The 18,515-nt window shown below is 44.7% G+C and overlaps 1 long non-coding RNA gene across 1 annotated transcript; it reads right to left on the reverse strand.

Annotated features, from left to right (window-relative positions):
- Positions 1–525: 525 nt before the first annotated feature.
- Positions 526–10,627, reverse strand: LOC122203587. The gene is made up of 5 exons (XR_006195257.1): positions 10,252–10,627; positions 7,019–7,144; positions 6,234–6,256; positions 2,924–2,997; positions 526–673 (listed from the first exon to the last, which is right to left on the reverse strand). It is a non-coding gene; the product is annotated as an uncharacterized LOC122203587 (long non-coding RNA).
- Between the last annotated feature and the right edge of the window lie 7,888 nt (positions 10,628–18,515).

Genomic DNA, 18,515 nt, shown 5'->3' on the forward strand with positions numbered 1-18,515 from the left:
CCGTTACCGAGTTCCCAAGGGACCTCTGTCCCAGCCCCTGCTCTAGCAAACACAGCAGCTGGCGCCAAATCAGCCTCCAGCCGACTTGCTTTCCTTTCTCCCCGGAGTGAAGGGGACGGGCTCACAAAACAAATCTCATCAGCTCCTGGGAAAGTGATCCGTGCGTCACCAGGCCAAGCATGGTAACAGTAACACTGGTTGGAGGGATTAGCAAGGAAACCCAAACCTGCTATTTTCTGGCTCCACCGACAGTACCTGTGAGGATCAACCAAGGTGCGGTCCTGCGAGGAGCCCGCCCTCACGGTGTGGCTGCTCTGATCCCGGGAGGGCTTGGGGTCGCCAGCTGCTCAACGTTTGATTTGTTTCAGAAACTATTGGAGCCTCTGCGTTTACAGTGAGACACACACACGTCAAGAGGGAAGTCGCTCAGTGACAGCACCGGCCTCCAGCTCTGCTGTCTGGGACGCTCCGGGAAAACGTCTACGGGGCCCAGCGTGGCCTGAAGAAATGCCGCCCCCCCCCCCCCCGTTCTGCTGGCATCCGCCACCATATGTGTCTGCTGAGCACCGTGAATAGGTGGGGTTGACCTTCTCATCCAGGCTCTGAGACAAGACTGAAATTGAAATGCAGTGTTTGAAAGATAAGTCGTTTCTGACGATGACAGCACGCGTATCTGTAAAATATAACGTATGATCCGTCAGAAAGATACAGCAATCATGAGCCAACATAGCCGCCCTCCTCAAAAGCAAAGTGTTCAGAAGTTTTAAGAGAAATGGACAAATTTGTAACTATAGCAGGATACATGGCATGCCTGTCTGAGAAATTAATAAATAAGTCAACAAAAGTTAAGTGGGCTATTTGCATATGATATAGTAATAAAATCTAAGAGGTTGGTTGAATATGATAAATAAATATAATTATTGTTTACCCAACGAATAAATTCTTTTCAAGTACACATCAAAGATTTGGAAAATACACACACACACACACACACACACACACACACACACAAGTTCAAAAGAAGTGTTAATAAATGGAAGAGAATTTTTTCTGACAAATTGGCAATTATTTTAGAAACCCACATTGAAAGGTCGTTTAAATAGATATATTTGAAAACACTAAAATTGCACTCTTATATAACTCCAGGTTAAGAGAAGTCTTAATAGAAATTATAACATATTTAGGATGGAAGTGAAAGTATTTCAGTGTGTATTAAAAGTGATACATAAAGGAATATTTATTGCCTTGAAGTAGATATTAAAAATTTTTAAAAAATAAATCCATGTCAGTGGACTAATTGCTCAATTCAAAAACTTGAAGTCATGAGATGTAAACAATAAAGATAAGAGCAGGAGGGGAGCCTGGGTGGTTCAGTTGGTTACGTGTCTGACTTCGACTCAGGTCATGATCTCGTAGTTCATGGGTTCAAGCCCCTCATTGGGCTCTGTGCTGACAGCTCAGAGCCTGGAGCCTGTTTCAGATTCTGTGTCTCCCTCTCTCTGCCCTTCCCCTGCTCTCTCTCACTCTCTCTCTCTCTCTCTCTCAAAAATAAATAAACAGTAAAAAAACCTTTTAATAAAATAAAATAAAAAGATAAGAGCAGGAATTGATGAAATAGGAAACAAATATATAATAGAGATCAACAAAAACCAAAGCTACCCTTTAAAAAACTAAGTAGGACAAACATCCAACCAGACTTACCTAAACAAAGAGGAAAAAAACCAAAATTACTAAGATTAGTAATACAAAAGTGGATACTATAAAGATTTTTAAAATTCCAGTAAGAAACAATGAATACTTTTTATACTTTCATACTTCCAACTTGAAAAACTTGGAAGAAATGGCCAACTTTCCAGAAAAATATAAAGTTACACATACATCTAAATCAAATGTAAATATGAATGAAAATTTTATTCAAGAAGAAATAGAAAGCCCAAGTGATCACATAACCATTTCAGAAACTGATCTAGAAATCAAAAGTCTCACACCCAAAAGACACCAGACCCCAGTGGCTTTCCAGGGGAGTACAGTGCAAAACATTTACAGCCCAGTCACATTTATGAAAGCACAGAGCTCAAAACATTGGCAAACTAAGTTCACAGTATGAAGAAGCAGATGAAATCATAAAGATGTTGCACTTGACGCAGGAATCCAAGGATGGCTTGAAATCCATCTCGAAAGAATGTAGAAGCTGTTGCCTACATATCCCTGGCCAGCAAGGGCAGTGGGAGACCCAGGTTCCTTTTAGTCACTGTTTTCAGATCTAGAAGATATCTATGTTGAACATGTTCTAATTCATTAAAATGTGTTGGACGATAAGGAAATCTTGTAATCAGAATACGTTGTTGTTTTTGTTTTCGTTTAATTTGTTTAAATGTTTATTTATTTTTGAGAGAGAGAGAGAGAGAGACGGAGTGTGAGTGGAGGAGGGGCAGAGAGAGAGGGAGACACAGAATCCGAAGCAGGCTCCAGGCTCTGAGCTGTCAGCCCAGAGCCCAACACAGGGCTAAAACTTAGGAACCGTGAGATCATGACCTGAGCCGAAGTCAGACACTTAACCGACTGAGCCACCCAGGCGCCCCGACCTTGTTTTTGAAGTGTGTGGTTTGTGATGGCTATCTTTTCTTTTCAGTTGCCTAAATGATTCGTGGTGTGCAAACACCGCGCAAGTCTATGACCTGCGAACTGGAGAAAAGAGATGTCAGGTGCAGTCTTTCCCCGGGAAAGCCCCAACAGTTGGAGCCAACAGCATCACTGCTACATTCAGCCTCCTTCAGTGCACGGGCCAAGGTCTGAAAGCTTCGGCTCACTTCCCCAAGTGCTCACCCTCCCTTAGGGCCTCAAACCCCCCGGTTCACAGTCACACCATGCAGACCAAGCCCAGCAGACAGGGCTGCTCATGTCCACGGCTGTTCATCAGCACCTCCAATTGAGCAGGCGGCTTCTAGATATGGTGCTTCTGTCCCAGGGAGTCAATGATAGGCTTTTCCAGGAAGCCTGGGGCAACAGAGAAGAAAAGGCACCTGTGTTGTTGTTGTTGTTCTTTTTTTTCCCTAACGCTCACAAACCAAATGGAGGAAAGAGAGACAGACAAGAAATCTACACGGGGATAGTCGGTTGTCTTTTAAGTAATCCCTCGAATTGTTGATAATACTCTCGATACCTTTGTGTGGCCGTAACATGTAAACTATGAAAATAGTTCCTATTCCCCTGGTTATTGTGGTATGTGATGCCAGCTTTATCCAACTCTTGACAAAATTTTCCCATTATTGTATATCGTATTCCTGTTTATATTCTAAGTCGGGAAAATGGAAAAAAATATTAAGCGCTGTAAGTGGGCTCCAAGATAGCTCATATTATTCCACTGATACAAGTTGAGCTCATTCATACCAGTATCCTCCCCTGGGGTAGGATTCCACAGTGGGTCTGGAGCATGGCCAGGGCTGTTGGACCCCTGAGGTCACCTCGGTATGGAGGCAAGAGGAGGAAAGAAGGGCTCGCCATACTCTTCTTGCTCCTCAAAGAACACAAAGCGCAGGCGACCCCATTTGTCCAAATCACCTAACAATATAGTACTTTTCATCTTTTTGTACACAGTCCTGAGACACAAACCAGGTAAGTTCGTTTCTTTGAGGAGCAGATAAGCAACGTTCTTTCTCTTAGTGCACACTCCTTCTCTGGTCTTTTTGTAAAAAAAAAAAAAAGAGACTAAATCTATTACCTCATCAAAAGTAAGATAAGCGAAAGTGAACTTTTGTTGCTGAAGGCCCCTGAGGTTTGGGGCTTACTTGTTAGAACAGCTTGCCTAGTAGAGGCTGACTAACATAGGTATCTTAGCTCAAACTAGTATAGGAAGGCTCTGCTTTAAAAATTGAAGCATAGCTGACACATAATATTACAGTAGTTTCAAGTGTATAACATAGTGATCGAACAATTATATACATTATGAAACACTCGCCACGATAAGTGTATTAGGGTATTATTGAATATCTTTCCTAGGCTGTACTTTTCATTCCTGTGACTTATTTATTGTATAACTGGAAGTCTGTACCTCTTAATCCCCTTCACCCACTTCACCCATCCTCCTGCCCTCCACTGCGTTGGCCACCACCAGTCTGTTCTCCGTGTTTCTGAGTCTGTTTCTCTCTCCATTGTTCTTCGTTTCTTTCTTCGTTTTTAATTCCACGTAAAAGTGAAAGCATACAATATTTCTCTGTCTGTCTGGTTTATTTCATTTAGCATAATACCCTCTAGGTCCGTCCACGTCGTCTTAAGGCTCTTGTCAAAAACGGGACCAAAGAAAAAGAGCATAGGAATAGTCCACTTTGATGGGGAGACAGTAGTTAGATGTGGCCTATTCCCACAGTAATTTATGGTGGATAAGTCAGTATATGGGGCCCATGGGGAGTTGAGCTTAGAGAATGTGAAACAAATTTTAGTCATCTGTGAGATGTTTATTGAAGTTTCCTATCCAGCCCAACATTCGAAACAATTTAAGTGTCTACGACAGTTACATAAATTGCGGTAAATGTACTTTACCATTGCTGTCTAGCCATGGAACACTATAATTATAATTATAAAGATTAAGGAACCCTGGAGAATCTTTATGATAAACGTGAAGAAAAAATACAAACGTTTTTGTACAATCATCTAGAAATAAGTATGCCTATGAACAAATACTAGAACAGAACACAAAAACATTTTAAAAATCTTAACTTTTTGTTGTTTTAAATATTTAAAATATTACTTTTACAACAATAAAAAAATACACAAGAACAAATTCACTAAATCAAACTGTTCCAATACCAAAAAGAAATGTATGGACTTTAAAAATTATCGACAAGAGGCACTTGGGTGATTCAGTCAGTTAAGCATCCAATTCTTGATTTTGCTCACGGTTTCATGAGTTCAAGGCCCACATTGGGTTCTGCCCTGGCAGCATGGAGTCTGCTTGGGATTCTCTCTCTCCCTCTCTCTCTGCCCCTCCCCTCTCATTCACGCATTCACACACACACACACTCTCTCTCTCTCTCTCTCTCTCTCTCTCAAAATAAATAAACATTAAAAAATTGCTTTAAATAAAAAAGTTATTGACAAAATATTTGCATTTTTAGACTCTAACTTCCCTGCTACCATGTGAATTACTAGGAAGGACTCCATCATTTTTGTGGTTCCTTTTTAAGAAAGGCAATATTGGGGCGCCTGGGTGGCTCAGTCGGTTAAGCGTCCGACTTCAGCTCAGGTCACGATCTCACGGTCCGTGAGTTCAAGCCCCGCCTCGGGCTCTGGGCTGATGGCTCAGAGCCTGGAGCCTGCTTCCGATTCTGTGTCTCCCTCTCTCTCTGCTCCTCCCCCGTTCATGCTCTGTCTCTCTCTGTCTCAAAAATAAATAAACGTTAAAAAAAAAAATTTAAAAAAAAAGAAAGGCAATATTTACCCTCATGTTAATGGTCCTAAAGCCACATGACTTCCTATAGACTGGCTCTGCCGATGTTTCTCACAAGACCAGAAATGAACATTCATCAGATGGAGGACAGCACTTCTTTCTCTCAAAAAGGACCCTGTAAACAAACTGCGATTGCTCGATGGCGTCTTTAACATTTCTCCATTGGGAACATCCTGCTCGACCTTTTGCGTCTTAAAAAATAACAGGAGTATTTATAACTTCATTTGATAACTGCCTTGATTACATCATTCTTGTGCTTTCATGGATTTGTGTTTACAAATGATTGAACTCTGGCTTACATATTATCCAAGCTCTGCACGATTGTCATCAGTAGGGAGACTTAACTGCATTCATTTTATATCCAGAACGGTCAGCCCTCTTGACTCCACCCCGAAGCAACAGGAATAACATCCTCACCCCTGCCCCCACTCTTTGAAGAGCTCCCAGGGCCTGAATTCTCCTTTGGAAGGAGATACGGTAAGGTACGTAGTACCTTAGATACCTTAGGTACCGTAGATACGGTAAGATACGGTAGGGAAGGTTTCCATGTTAAAACTCAAGTCCTAATCCTTGGCTCCAAATTCCAAACCACACAAGGAATTCCAAGTAGCAGCATTTTTTTATTTTCCAGTTTTACTGAGATATGGTTACATATAGCACTGTAGACGTTTCAAGCGTCCAGCGTAACGATCTACATGTATCATGAAGTGTCCGCCATAATAAGTTTAGTTAGCACCTCTCATTTCATACAGATACAAAAAGAATCAAGAAAAAAATCAGTATTTACCTTCTGAGGACCAACTGAAATTCCTACATGGAAGGAAAAAGACAAAGTAAAATCCATAAGGAGGATTATAATAGATGCGGCCTACTTCAAAATCGATCTCCTGTGATTCCAGAACCTGATTCCTGCACAGAAAGCCAGTTACAGTTCTCCCCATGGAGATGCCAACACTATTTCCAAAGAGACAATCTGCCACATGCCTAGACATTCTGATTTTTGTGTTACCTTTCACACTACCTGTAAACTTCTTACTTGGGTGTCACATGTTAGAACATACATCACTCAGTCCTGTGATTTTTCCTATCAGCCTATTAATGTCTAAAAATGAGACAAGATGGACTTGAGACAAAAAACACTCTTCTTTTGGTTACACATCAATGCTTCTCACCCTTTGCTCTATTTTTTTTCCATAGATTTCTAAGTCCCAGCCAAGCTTTTTCCCCATAAAATATTACTCATCAAAAATCGATTCTTTCACTATGTTGTACACCTGAAACTAATATAATGTCAGATGTCAACTACACTACAAAATAATTTTAATCCACTTTTTCAAAAAATTCTCTTTGCTTTTCTAAAATTCTCTTTGAATCTCTGCGCACAAGGTAAATTAGAAATAAAGCAAGTTGACCATTTGAATTTGTTCATCAGAAAACACATGTATTAGAAAAGGTTGGGTTATGCTATGGCTACAAATAACCCCCAAACTTCAATGACTTAACAAGACAATGGTTTATTTTTCATTCATGCAAATTCCACTCCAGATCCAGGCAACTCTTCGGAGCATCTACCTTCATGCAGTGGCTCAATACTCCAGGCTGAGAGATGACACTTCTATCGCTAACTCTGCAAGGGATACAAAAGTCGTAGAAGGTCTCACAGTCAATTGAATGTCGCTGCATAGAATTGTCGTCTTCCTGTGTGTTGGGGATAGGAGGAGAAAAAGATATGTAAGGTCCCCGGAAATCTCTGCCACATATAAATAATAAAATTGTGTATAAATGAGATCATCACACCCTCACTCAAAAAGTGTCTAAAACTAGCTTAGATTTCCAGTCATCGAGAACAGCACTGTTCAATACAAATATAACGCAAGCTATCGATGTGAGTCATGTATGTACTTTTAAACTTTCTATATAGCCATATGAAAAATGTAAAAAGGAACTAATAAGATTAATTTTGAGAATATATTGAAGGGTCACATGGGTGGCTCAGTTGGTTAAGCATCCAGCTCTTGATTTCAGCTCAGGTCATGATCTCACAGTTTGTGAGTTCGAGCCCTGCATTGGGCTCCATGCTGGCGGTGTGGAGCCTGTTGGGATTCTCTCTCTCCCTCTCTCTCTCTGCCCCTCCCCTGCTCTCTCTCTCTCTCTCTCTCTCTGTCTCAAAATAAATAAATAAATTTTAAAAAGAATATATTGTACTTACCCCAATATACTCAAAATATTATTTTATTATGCAATCAATATATTTTAAAATTAAATATTTTCCTTTCTTTGTACAAAGCGTTCAAAATCCAGTATGCATTCTGCCTTGCTAGCACACTGTAATTCCAACTAGCTGCATTTCAAATGCTCAGTGGACAGCACAGAAGTGGAATGTAGAGAAAACTATGTTCATTGACCACCGGCTTGCCAGACATTTGCATAAATTGGCATACTTAATTCTCATAACACTACTATGAGATAAATAACGTTGTCTCCATTTTTTTAATTTAATTTTATTTTTTTTAATTTTTTTTAATGTTTATTCATTTTTGAGAGACAGAGCACGAGCAGGGAAGAGGCAGAGAGAGAGAGAGAGAGACAGAATATGAAGCAGGCTCCAGGCTCCGAGCTGTCAGCACAGAACCCGACATGGAGCTCGAACCCACGACCTGTGAGATCGTGACCTGAGCCAAATTTGGACGCTTCACTGACTAAGCCACCCAGGCACCCCACGTTATCCCCATTTTTAAAACTAGGGCACTAAGGTCTGGAGTAGTCTAATAAGAGACCCAGGACTATGTGGTTCATGAGTGATTTAGACAGAATTCAAAACTATGTCTAACTCCAAAGCCCATGCTTTTCTACTTTTTCCCATATGGAAATTTAGAGTCAAAAGAACAAACCAGACATTGAAGCACTATTTAGTAAGCACTGGTATCGTGCTTTATGGCTCTATTGTTACTTCCTCTAGAAGATGTCTAATTTCATCTTCTCTATAATTAGGACTCAATTGAACCATCATTTCCCTCGGCATTTTGAAAAGCAAATCATTTCTCTATTCTTAAGTATGTAGGTGTGGCAGAAGAGGAAGAGGAGGCAAAAGAAACAAAGGATGAAATAGAAGGTAAGATCAGCCCAACTAGGATAGGGGAAGCATTGACGTCACTACTCTAAAACTTAGAGGAAAATTTCAAATAGCTTCAAACAAACCATTTTGTTATATATCTCATGATTTTGTGAGTCAGGAATTCGAGCAGGGCTTGGCTGTTCTTTTCCTTTCAACGGGGCATCAACAGAGGTCGTTCAGGGGTGGATGGGCTGGTCTGGAGGGAACAAACTGGCTTTGGGCAGGGTCAGTGGAAGTCTGGCTCAGCTGGCCCACCTAAGCTCCCATAAAGCCCACCAGCATGGCAGTATCAGGGTGGTCAGACTTCCTTCATGATAGCTCAGGGATCCAAGAGAGAGAGTCTCCCGGTCTAGAGCACTATCTGAAGGTCTCCCATATTACTTCTGCACATATGACAGCTTCAAAGGAGGCTAGGAAATGTCTTTATTCTGGCCATGTTCCATCAGAAACTGGGACTTTTCTATCACTAAAGAAAGTGGGGAATGTATAAAGTCTGGAGCCAACCCAAAGACCGTCACCTAGGCTTAACTGCAGAAGCTGAGAAGTTGAAAAACCAGACAAACACCTAGAGAATGAAGTCACAGTGAACAGGGGCTAACCCAAGCATCCATTCTTGTCTTGCCTTTGTCCCATCAGATGGGTGGAACAGGGCAAGTGCAAAGCCAGGTGGGGTGGAGTGCCATCAGCCTGGGAGTCAGTCCGCAGGTGGCTGGGCCCCTCTGGAATCATGGGCTGGAGGCTTGGATAAACTCATGACTGCAGTAAAAAGGACAAGCTTTCCATGCTAGAGAGACTGGAATAAATGTTAGGGTTTCGAGAATAGAGGAATGCAGAGGGAAAGACAGACACCTATTTGATCCGATACTCCTGAAAAGTGGAAGCTGGTTCCAGCAGCAAGGAAGACAGCTGGGTTATGAGGAGGGAAGCCCAAATCTGGAGTCAGACATGCACATACCCAAAGTTCACAACTGACATTTTCTTTTTTTTTTTTTTTAATTTTTTTTTAATGTTTATTTATTTTTGAGACAGGGAGAGACAGAGCATAAACGGGGGAGGGTCAGAGAGAGAGGGAGACACAGAATCTGAAACAGGCTCCAGGCTCTGAGCTGTCAGCCCAGAGCCCGACGCGGGGCTCGAACTCACGGACCGCGAGATCATGACCTGAGCCAAAGTCGGACGCTTAACCGACTGAGACACCCAGGTGCCCCACAACTGACATTTTCTTAAAATCTTCTGTGTGGATCTGAAAACTCAGGAGGGCAGAGCCAACAGAGGCCATGTGCCCCCCATCTCGAAGGAAAGACATGGTGGAGTCTGTGAGTAAAGCTGGGCCTCACAGTCTGTCGTCATCACTCCATTTTCCACAGTTGTACTTTTCAACCATCTCAGAAAAAAAAAAAAAATCCAGAAAGTTCAATGGCTCCAAGTTTGGAAACCAAATAGTCATTAACATGAGTGAAATCGACATAGATCCCAGACTGGTCCTTTTTGAGTTTCTTTTGTATCTTCAAAAGCCCAATTCTCCTGTCCCATCTGGGACATTTAAAAAAAAAAACACCCAAAGAATATTCTTTCAAGTGCATTGCCCATGCAGCTAGATGATTATTATCCAGACTATTAATTATTATTATGGTTACTACTGACATGATTTCTACGCTTTTCTGGGTGCCTGTCCAATCCCACATCTCACCACCGCAGCCAGTGTTGGGTTTCGCCTGGGAAACAGATGTCCGCACACAGATCTGAGCAGGCACAGACACTGAAGGCAGCCGAGCTGAGTGTGTTGGAGAGCAGGTGACAGGATCAAAGGCAGGTGAGCAAGTTTACATCCCCAGGAGGACTGGAATGCCCAGGCCCAGTTGCTTGCTGACAAAGCATGGTTTCACCAAAGCATTTACTCCAGCGAAGCCTAAGAAAGCAGAGCATAGGTGTAGAGAGAAACGCAAAGAGTGCATTGAAGAGCAAGGCCAGACCATAGTGAAGGACAACAAAAAACCCACGCCATCCACCATGATCCAGGAGAGAGCGGTCAGATAGTTCTCAAAAGGAATGCAGCCAAAAATCCAGAAGTGCATCTAGACCCTACCTATCTGACTGTGCTTTTTCCTATGGTATTTTGGTTTCTGTTTTTCGTGCTGACGTTTCTACAAGCCACATTACATAAAAGTTGCTAGTGTGCGTGTCTCTTTCCCTTCCACTAGGTAGTGAACTCCTCAAAGACAGGGCCTAGGGCTTCCTCATCTGGTTTCTCCCACACCAGTCACAACACTTACAACACAGCAAGATTTAACACAAAAAATGATTTCATCGGATTATGGGCCAAAAGGAAACGTCTTTAAAGACTCAGAGTTGTAATGAATGTGGGGTATTATGAAACTGGCAGTTCATCGCTGATGGGGGAGGAGAGAGCCCAGGAGGGAGAGTGGCTGTGAAGGCCCCCAGCAGCCCTCTGTACGCATGCTCAGAGATGCCTCCACATGGACAGAGGTACCGCCACACAGACACAAACACACCAAGGGCACACCTCCACAACCACAAACCCGGAGACACCACCACACAGATGCCAGACCTTCCATGCAGAGTGATTCAGCCCTTCCAGAGAAGTCTCCTCCCTTCCTCTTAGGGTTCAAATGTCCCCCTGTGAGGGGCAATGATTGATCTTGGAGAGTGAATGCCATTATGAAAGCCAGGTATTACAGGAAGTAGATCAGACAGTGACAGTGCTGGGGCACTGGGGCACAGCACTGGACTGTGAGGTGTTCAGCTCATGGCAACGGCAGGCTGATGTCAAGGCTCCCAGGAAGCCAGCAGGTGGCGGGGCGTCCAGGAGCCTCCAACATTCTACGACTGGAGAGTCACGCAGGCAGCCTGGAGCCACAATAGACATTTGGAATGAGGGAGGCAGGCTCTGGATTAGGGGGATAATACTGGAATCTATGTGCATGCTACCAATGCAAATGGTATAAAGCAAAAAAAGAAGAAGAACAAGAAGAAGAAGAAGAAGAAGAAGAAGAAGAAGAAGAAGAAAAGGAGGAAGAAGAAGAAGAAGAAGAAGAAGAAGAAGAAGAAGAAGAAGAAGAAAAAGAAGAAGAAGAAGAAGAAGAAGAAGAAGAAGAAGAAGAAGAAGAAAAGTGGTGGAAGGAGAGATCTCGTCTCTGGGCATTGATGAAATGGGCGAATACCAATATAGAACCCAAGCTGCCATGATTATGAACTCACAGAGGACAGAACTCCCTCAGTGTCCGGGAACCCCAGGAAGCTAGTCCAGGGCCCACGGGTAAGAAAAGGCAACCAGTGGCTTCAGGTGACTGGGAATGAAGGGGCATGAAACAGGGTAGACTAGTCATTGCAACAAACAACCAGCAGATCTTGGAGGCTCAGCCCAACAGACATTTATATTCTGGGTCAGTGGAGGAGGCAGGCATGATCTGAGTCGTTTGACTCACAGAGTCCCTCCCTTCCTCCATCTTTCATCTCCCTCTTCACCTCTTAGAGTCTTCCCCAGGGTTCTCTGCGTCTGGTCAGCAAAAGACAGAAGGAGAGAGCTTGGATCACATTTGGGAAGGCTTCACTTTTGCCCACGCTGGCCAGACTCAGTGACACGACCGAGGAGAAAGTCTTGGAGGAAAAGGAAGTGGGGCAAGTCAAAGCAGCAGCCCTTGGAGAGCAAACATGCCCAGAACACATGAGATCTGAGGCCGTGGAGCAGGAAAAGGTCAAAGAATAGAAATCAGGAAGGTACTGGTGGCACGGTGGCTGATGGTCATGACGTGTTGGGCCACTCACCAAAGCATCTGCCTGTATATCGGGATTGGACAACACAGCACTGTAGATGGGCTGGAGGAATCTGGGACAGTCTTTGGAGGACCCAGGAAGGATGCAATAAAAATCAGTAGCAAACAACAATGACAAACACAAGAGACAAGGTGCAACCCATCAATGCAAGCTCCCCGTATGTGTGGCTGCGGTCGAGAATAACTCAGACAAGACACAGTTATTGAGAAAAGTAAAGAGCTGATGGCTCCATAGAGCCAGGGAGGCGGAGAGGAAAGACAGTGGAACAAGATTCCCGTCCACTTCCCACCCATCACATCTGCCATAAAGACCACGAAGAAACTTGGCACAGGGAGATCCGCACAGCCCTGGGTCCCACGTGTATATTCACAGTGGCTTTGAGGGGGTGGGGTCTGCACTCAGGTACCTGTCACCTTGTAGGGGTCTCCATGTAACAATCCACACGTGTTGTGTCGTGCCTTCCCATCCATAAACTCTGAATGTGACTTTGTGTTTCTAATGGTTCCACAACTGCCTGGAGAAGAGCAGGGGCACGCTTAAAACTAATATCTGGAGGGAAGTTATGAAATATTGCAATTGCTGTGCCCATTTGGGGGGAAAGCACCATTGGAAATAGACACATCATCCCTTTCTTGGAAAGATAGTTGATCCAAACCACCTCAGATGGAAATGATTTCTCAGTATATGGCTATGGAATATTTTCTGTCTTCAGCATCTCAAAAGTCCCAGGTAAGGTAAGGGCAATTAACCAGAGTCTTCTCTCTGATTTTAGTCCAGATTTGAAAGCTTGTCTCATCCAAGCTTGTCTAAAAAAAAAGAAAGAAAGAATGAAAAAAAAAAAAAAAAGAGCTTTTCCAAAATCCATTTGTCAGAAGTTTCCAGGTAACGATGGCCAAATCAAGACGACGTTTATGAAAGTTTGGGCAGAAATCAGGTCATTAATGATACTGGGCTTTGTTTCTCTGCCAGCCAGTGTGGCAATACACTCAGGAAGGCAGGAGTTAAAGGACCAGTGTGGACCATAGGGCTCTGTCCCTCCAAAGTGATATAGAGCTGCAAAGGTGCCTTCCAAGGGCCAGTGCCGGCCTGAACAGTTTCACTGTAGTTCCTGTTCTCCTCCCAGACATTTCTTCTTCAGCTACCTGCAGGCTATCACAGTGTCACAGAATGAGACTCCAGCAGCGACCAAGTGAGAGCCAATTTCCAGAATGAATCCCCCCTTCTGCTCATCCCCAATCTGCCAATCCCAAACTCATAGAGGCTAAAGAACACAAGTGAGAGACGCAGTCCTGGGCCGCACCCCAGTAGTTCTCAACTGGAGGCAATTTTGTCCCCAGAGATATTTGGCAGTGTCCAGAGACATTTTTAATCGTCACCATTGGAGGATGCCACCAGCATCCAGTAGGTAGAAACCAAAGATGTTGCCAAACATCCTATAATGCACATTGTGTTAGCCCAGGCTGCCATAACAAATCCCCAGACTGTGGGGCTTCAACAACGGAAATTTATTTTCTCAGAGCTCTGGAGGCTGAAAAGTCCAAGATCAAGGGACCACATGGTTTGGTTTGCAGTGAGAGGTCTCTTTCTGGCTTGCAGACAGCTGCTTTCTCGCTTTGTCCTCACATGGTTCAGAGAGAGAGGGCAGGGGGTAGACAGAGAGAGAGAACAACCTCTTTAAAAATCCTTTTTTAAAAAAATTTTTAAAGGTTTCGTTCATTTTTGAGAGACAGAGAGACACAGAGCGTGAGCAAGGGAGGAGCAAAGAGAGACAGAGACAGAATCTAAAGCAGGCTCCAGGCTCCGAGCTGTCAGCACAGAGCCTGATACGGGGCCCAAACCCACGATCCGCAAGATCATGACCTGAGCTGAAGTTGGGAGCTCAACCAGCTGAGCCACCCAGGCACCCTGAGAACAAATTCTTTAATGTCTCTTCTTGCGAGGCCGCTAATCCCATCATGAGAACCCCATCCTCATGAACTCATCCAGCCCTAGCCACCCCCCAAATGCCCATATCCAAATACATGACATCAAGGGTGAGGACTTCTACATGTGAATTAGGGGCAATGAAAACATTCAATCCATAACAGCACACAGCAAGGAATGATCCAGCCAAAAAAGCCAATAGAACAGTTCCAGGGCTGAGCGACCTCGTTCTCACAAGAATAAACCAGTATTCTGAGTTTAGCTTTGCCCTTCAGAGCCTCAGCCAGACCACTGTGCCAGAGTTTATGCAAGATTTAATGCACCATTGCTTCAGGCCAGGAGACCCACATTGCAGCAAAGAAGGTGTGGGACTGGGCCCATGACTGTGAGATCCGTGTCCACGTCCCGTATCTCCCCTCCCAGAGGTCAGCCTGCTGAAGGCATAGCTGAAGGGCCAGCTCAGAAGCAACACTCACGAAGGCTCATGCCATACTCCAGGCACACAGGATACACACAGAATCAAAGACCTTGATATTGTACTGCACCCCTAAAAGGGTGAATATATGGGTCCAGGAATCAAGGGATAATAGCAAGAGTGGCCCTACCTGCCATCACCCCCAATGACCCACGAGGGGAGGTTTTGTCTCCCATGCCCAAAACACTGGGCTCTGCATGGCAACGGGTCTTGGTCTTCCAGGGAGCACGCTTTTACTTGGACACCGTCGCAAGAGTCTCCATGAATCGTAATCTCAACAGCCACCTACGCAGTCAAGGAGAGAAGTCACCATCCGGGCCTGATCATAGGCAGAGGTGAGGTTGCTGGTATACAGTGGTGACGAGAAGAGCAGTCTGGCCCCTCAGTGTGTGACTGGACGTGGACGAGGATAGCAAATCCGGCTGGAGACAGAGGTGGTGACCGGGACCTCGGGAATGAGTCTCTAAGTCAAGCGCCCAGGTGAGACACAAAGACTACAGGGTGGTGGCTGAGCCTCCAGAAAATGAAGGAATGCGGCAGTGGGTGCTGTAATATGTCCCATGAGCCTCCTTGCTCTGTTTCGCCTGAGAAAAAGAGGAGCCCCGGATTGTGGAGGAGTTGCCCCCCAAGAGTGTGGGCAGGCCCATCGAGTGGCATGGAGGTAGACAGAGAAACAACAGATGCACAGCCCCGATCGCCCTTCCAGAAGGGCTCCCATCCACAAGGTCAGCAGGCCTCACCTGAGGTCATGCCCATTCGGAGGTCACCAGTCATGGAACAGACAAAGCAGGAATGGAAATGAGCACCCCCCCCCCCCAGGACAACTCTGCCCCCTGCATTCCCTGGCAGGTTGGCTGAGGCTTCATCAGGCCTCCCCTGCAGTTCAACAACTCCTTCTGCCCGCCTGTTTCTTTACCTTTCTTTCCACAGATGTTACTCCTGCACCCCAGACTCCTCCTCGGCATCGGCTTCCCGATCACCCAACAGCAGCACAGTCGCTGGATTTCCCATGGCCAACTATTACTCCAGTAGCCACCTAGCAGGAGTATGGGAAGCAGGGAGGGGAATTCTGTCTTCGGTGTCCCCCACTGGCCCCAAAGTTGTTGTTCAATTTGACTGGCGCGTCTTACTGGCTCAGTCGGTTAAGCGTCTGACTTTGGTTCAGGTCATGCTCTCACAGTTCCTGAGTTTGAGCCCCACATCGGGCTCTCTACTATCAGCGCAGAGCCCGCTTCAGATCCTCTGTCTCCCTCTCTCTCTGCCCCTCCCTCGCTGTCTCTGTCTCTCAAAAATAAACATCAAAAAAAAAAAAAAAAGGTAACTTATCCTCAAGGCCGGAAAGGGAGACGGAACACAAAAGGTCAGCCTGCAGCCTGAGATACATTTGTAGAAGGGCTAAGCTGAGTGAGTGGTTTCAAGGCAGACATTCTGAGGCACTGATGGGGGTGAGCAAATTTTTTCTGTGAAGGACCAGACAGTAAATATTTTCAGCTTTGCAGGTCACACGGGCTCTGTTGTAACTATTCAACCATAGCTGTAGCAAAAAAGCTGCCGCAGACAACAGGTGAAGCCACGGCGTGGCTGTGTGACCGTGAAACTCACACTGCCCACAGGGCAGATTGTCCCCCTGGACCTTAGTTTGCGGATCCCTCCATCTCTTCCAGTGATCGTTTCCGTGGGAGAAGATGTAAACCCAGGTTGCATGAGTCTGAGCACTCAAGACTCTAATTTTCAAAGGAAGGTTTCAAAACATTAACAGACAGTGAAATACACTGGAAATGAATTTGATAAAATGCTGCACAGCAGTTGTTGAATGATTTCACGAAGAGATAAGACTAAAAGACTAGACTAGACTAGAAAATGTCACAGTGTATATAGGAAGGGCAAGTATTGTTTCATGAAATTCTTTTTGAGGCGGCGTGTGTTTAACACAGAGACTGTGTGTGTGTGTGTGTGTGTGTGTATCAGGATAAGATGCGAAAGTATTTCTTAAAGTAAGTCATAGTCAGAAAGGTTGAGAAGCACTAGCCTGTCGCAATCACTCCCAATTTGCTCTCCCCAGGGATAGCACTAACTACAAGCAGATTTGCTCGTGACCTGCATTTGAACGATACGTAAGGGGCCAACTGGATTATCCATTATCCAGCCATCCTTGTCAAGGCACCTTTTCAAAAAACTCCTCTTCAAAACATTTTCTTATTCCTTTTAGGTTTTTTAACACTCTCTTTGGCCCCTCTTCAGTGTACTTTTTATGACTTCAGTTGCCAAAGGAGAGCTCAGGTATCAGCTCTGAGGCCTGCTGTGATTTCATTCATGTGTAATTAATTCAAGCTGTCTGTTGCTTTTAAATGTCAGCATGTGCTGGCAGTGTGTCCCTGGAGCTTAGCCTCGGGGACTGGGAGAGCCCTTTGGATCATACCCCAAATGAAAGATTCTCACTTTGACCTGAGAGCCTCCTTACTGAAATGTCCTCTCCCCACCTCTGCCCTTACGAGGCCAGGCCTGTGTCTGAGCAAATGACCAACAGTTAGGACAGTGGCCATCACAGTCAGACTCAGGAGGGACATCTACACGACCGCCGTGCACACTTGGGACGGCACCTTTCCTTTTCAAGGCTGGTAGATACTTGCACCAGATTTGGCTACTGCACATTGTCCTAAGCGCCCAGATGCTTGCCTCTGAGCGTCACTACAGGCTGGGGCTCAGGACTTAACATCTCCTGGGACCACTGGCCTCCCTCTATTTCACCTCTGTCCCTTGCCCAATTTCTAAGCGGTGCCTCGCCAATTGGCGCTCAATGCACCTGTGCATGTGGCTGGGACAAGGCAACCCCCCGAGTATCAAGAGTTTATCATGAAAATGGAAGTAAACCAAAAGAATTTCAAATCCCCACTGAAGTACCTAAGTAGAGAAGGGCTTTTTGTAATCAAATGTAGCTTCCAAATTGCCTTCCGAGAGGTTAAGTAACAAAATGAGTCAGAAGCTTTCAGACGGTCTGTGGCCTGGGATATATCTGATCACACATTACTTGCATGTGGTTAGTGTCACACACAGCAGTGTCTCCTTATGATGTGAACAACCACGAAGGCATCTAACATTGTGACCCAACTAATTTGAGTGCATGTCAGTTCCTACCGAGATACAGAAAATCCAGAAATTTTTTTCCTCTCTCCCTTCCATTCCTGTTACCTCCCTTATTTTGATAAGACTCATTTCAAAATGCCCCGAACAGACATATTTAATCTCATTTTTCACTTCAAACACTGGGTTAAAGGAGAAACTCTCTGTGCCTCACCAGTAAAACAGGTGGTCCTCCTGTAACATGGAAATTTCTAAGTTTCCCACATTCCCCAAATCACTTATTGTTTCCCTCAAACACATTGCTCAAGCCCGAGCTGTTAATTCAAATAGCAACTCCTCACTAAAAACTGGCATAAAACAAAGTAAATAATTGTTTTTCACGCCGGATAGATTTTAAGATGCCCAGACACAATTTCATCTTCTCTGTCGAAAACCAGGCAAAAACAACCCATCTGGCAAAGGATGGCAGTGGTGAAGATCTCTCTCACCCTTGGAAAAGCAGTGCCCCCTTCTGAGTTAAGGACACTTTCCCACAAAAATGTAGCTATCCAAAGGGAAGCTTGCACCAGCCCCGGCCCAGATCCGAATACAAGGAGAGAGACGGCTTGAAACTGATGCCTCAGAATCCACTCTTGGCTTGACAAGCAACAGTCCAACAAATGCACTTGGTTTGGCAGGCT

Source organism: Panthera leo, chromosome D3 (assembly GCF_018350215.1).
Source record: "Panthera leo isolate Ple1 chromosome D3, P.leo_Ple1_pat1.1, whole genome shotgun sequence".
In the NCBI taxonomy this organism is placed as follows: domain Eukaryota; kingdom Metazoa; phylum Chordata; class Mammalia; order Carnivora; family Felidae; genus Panthera; species Panthera leo.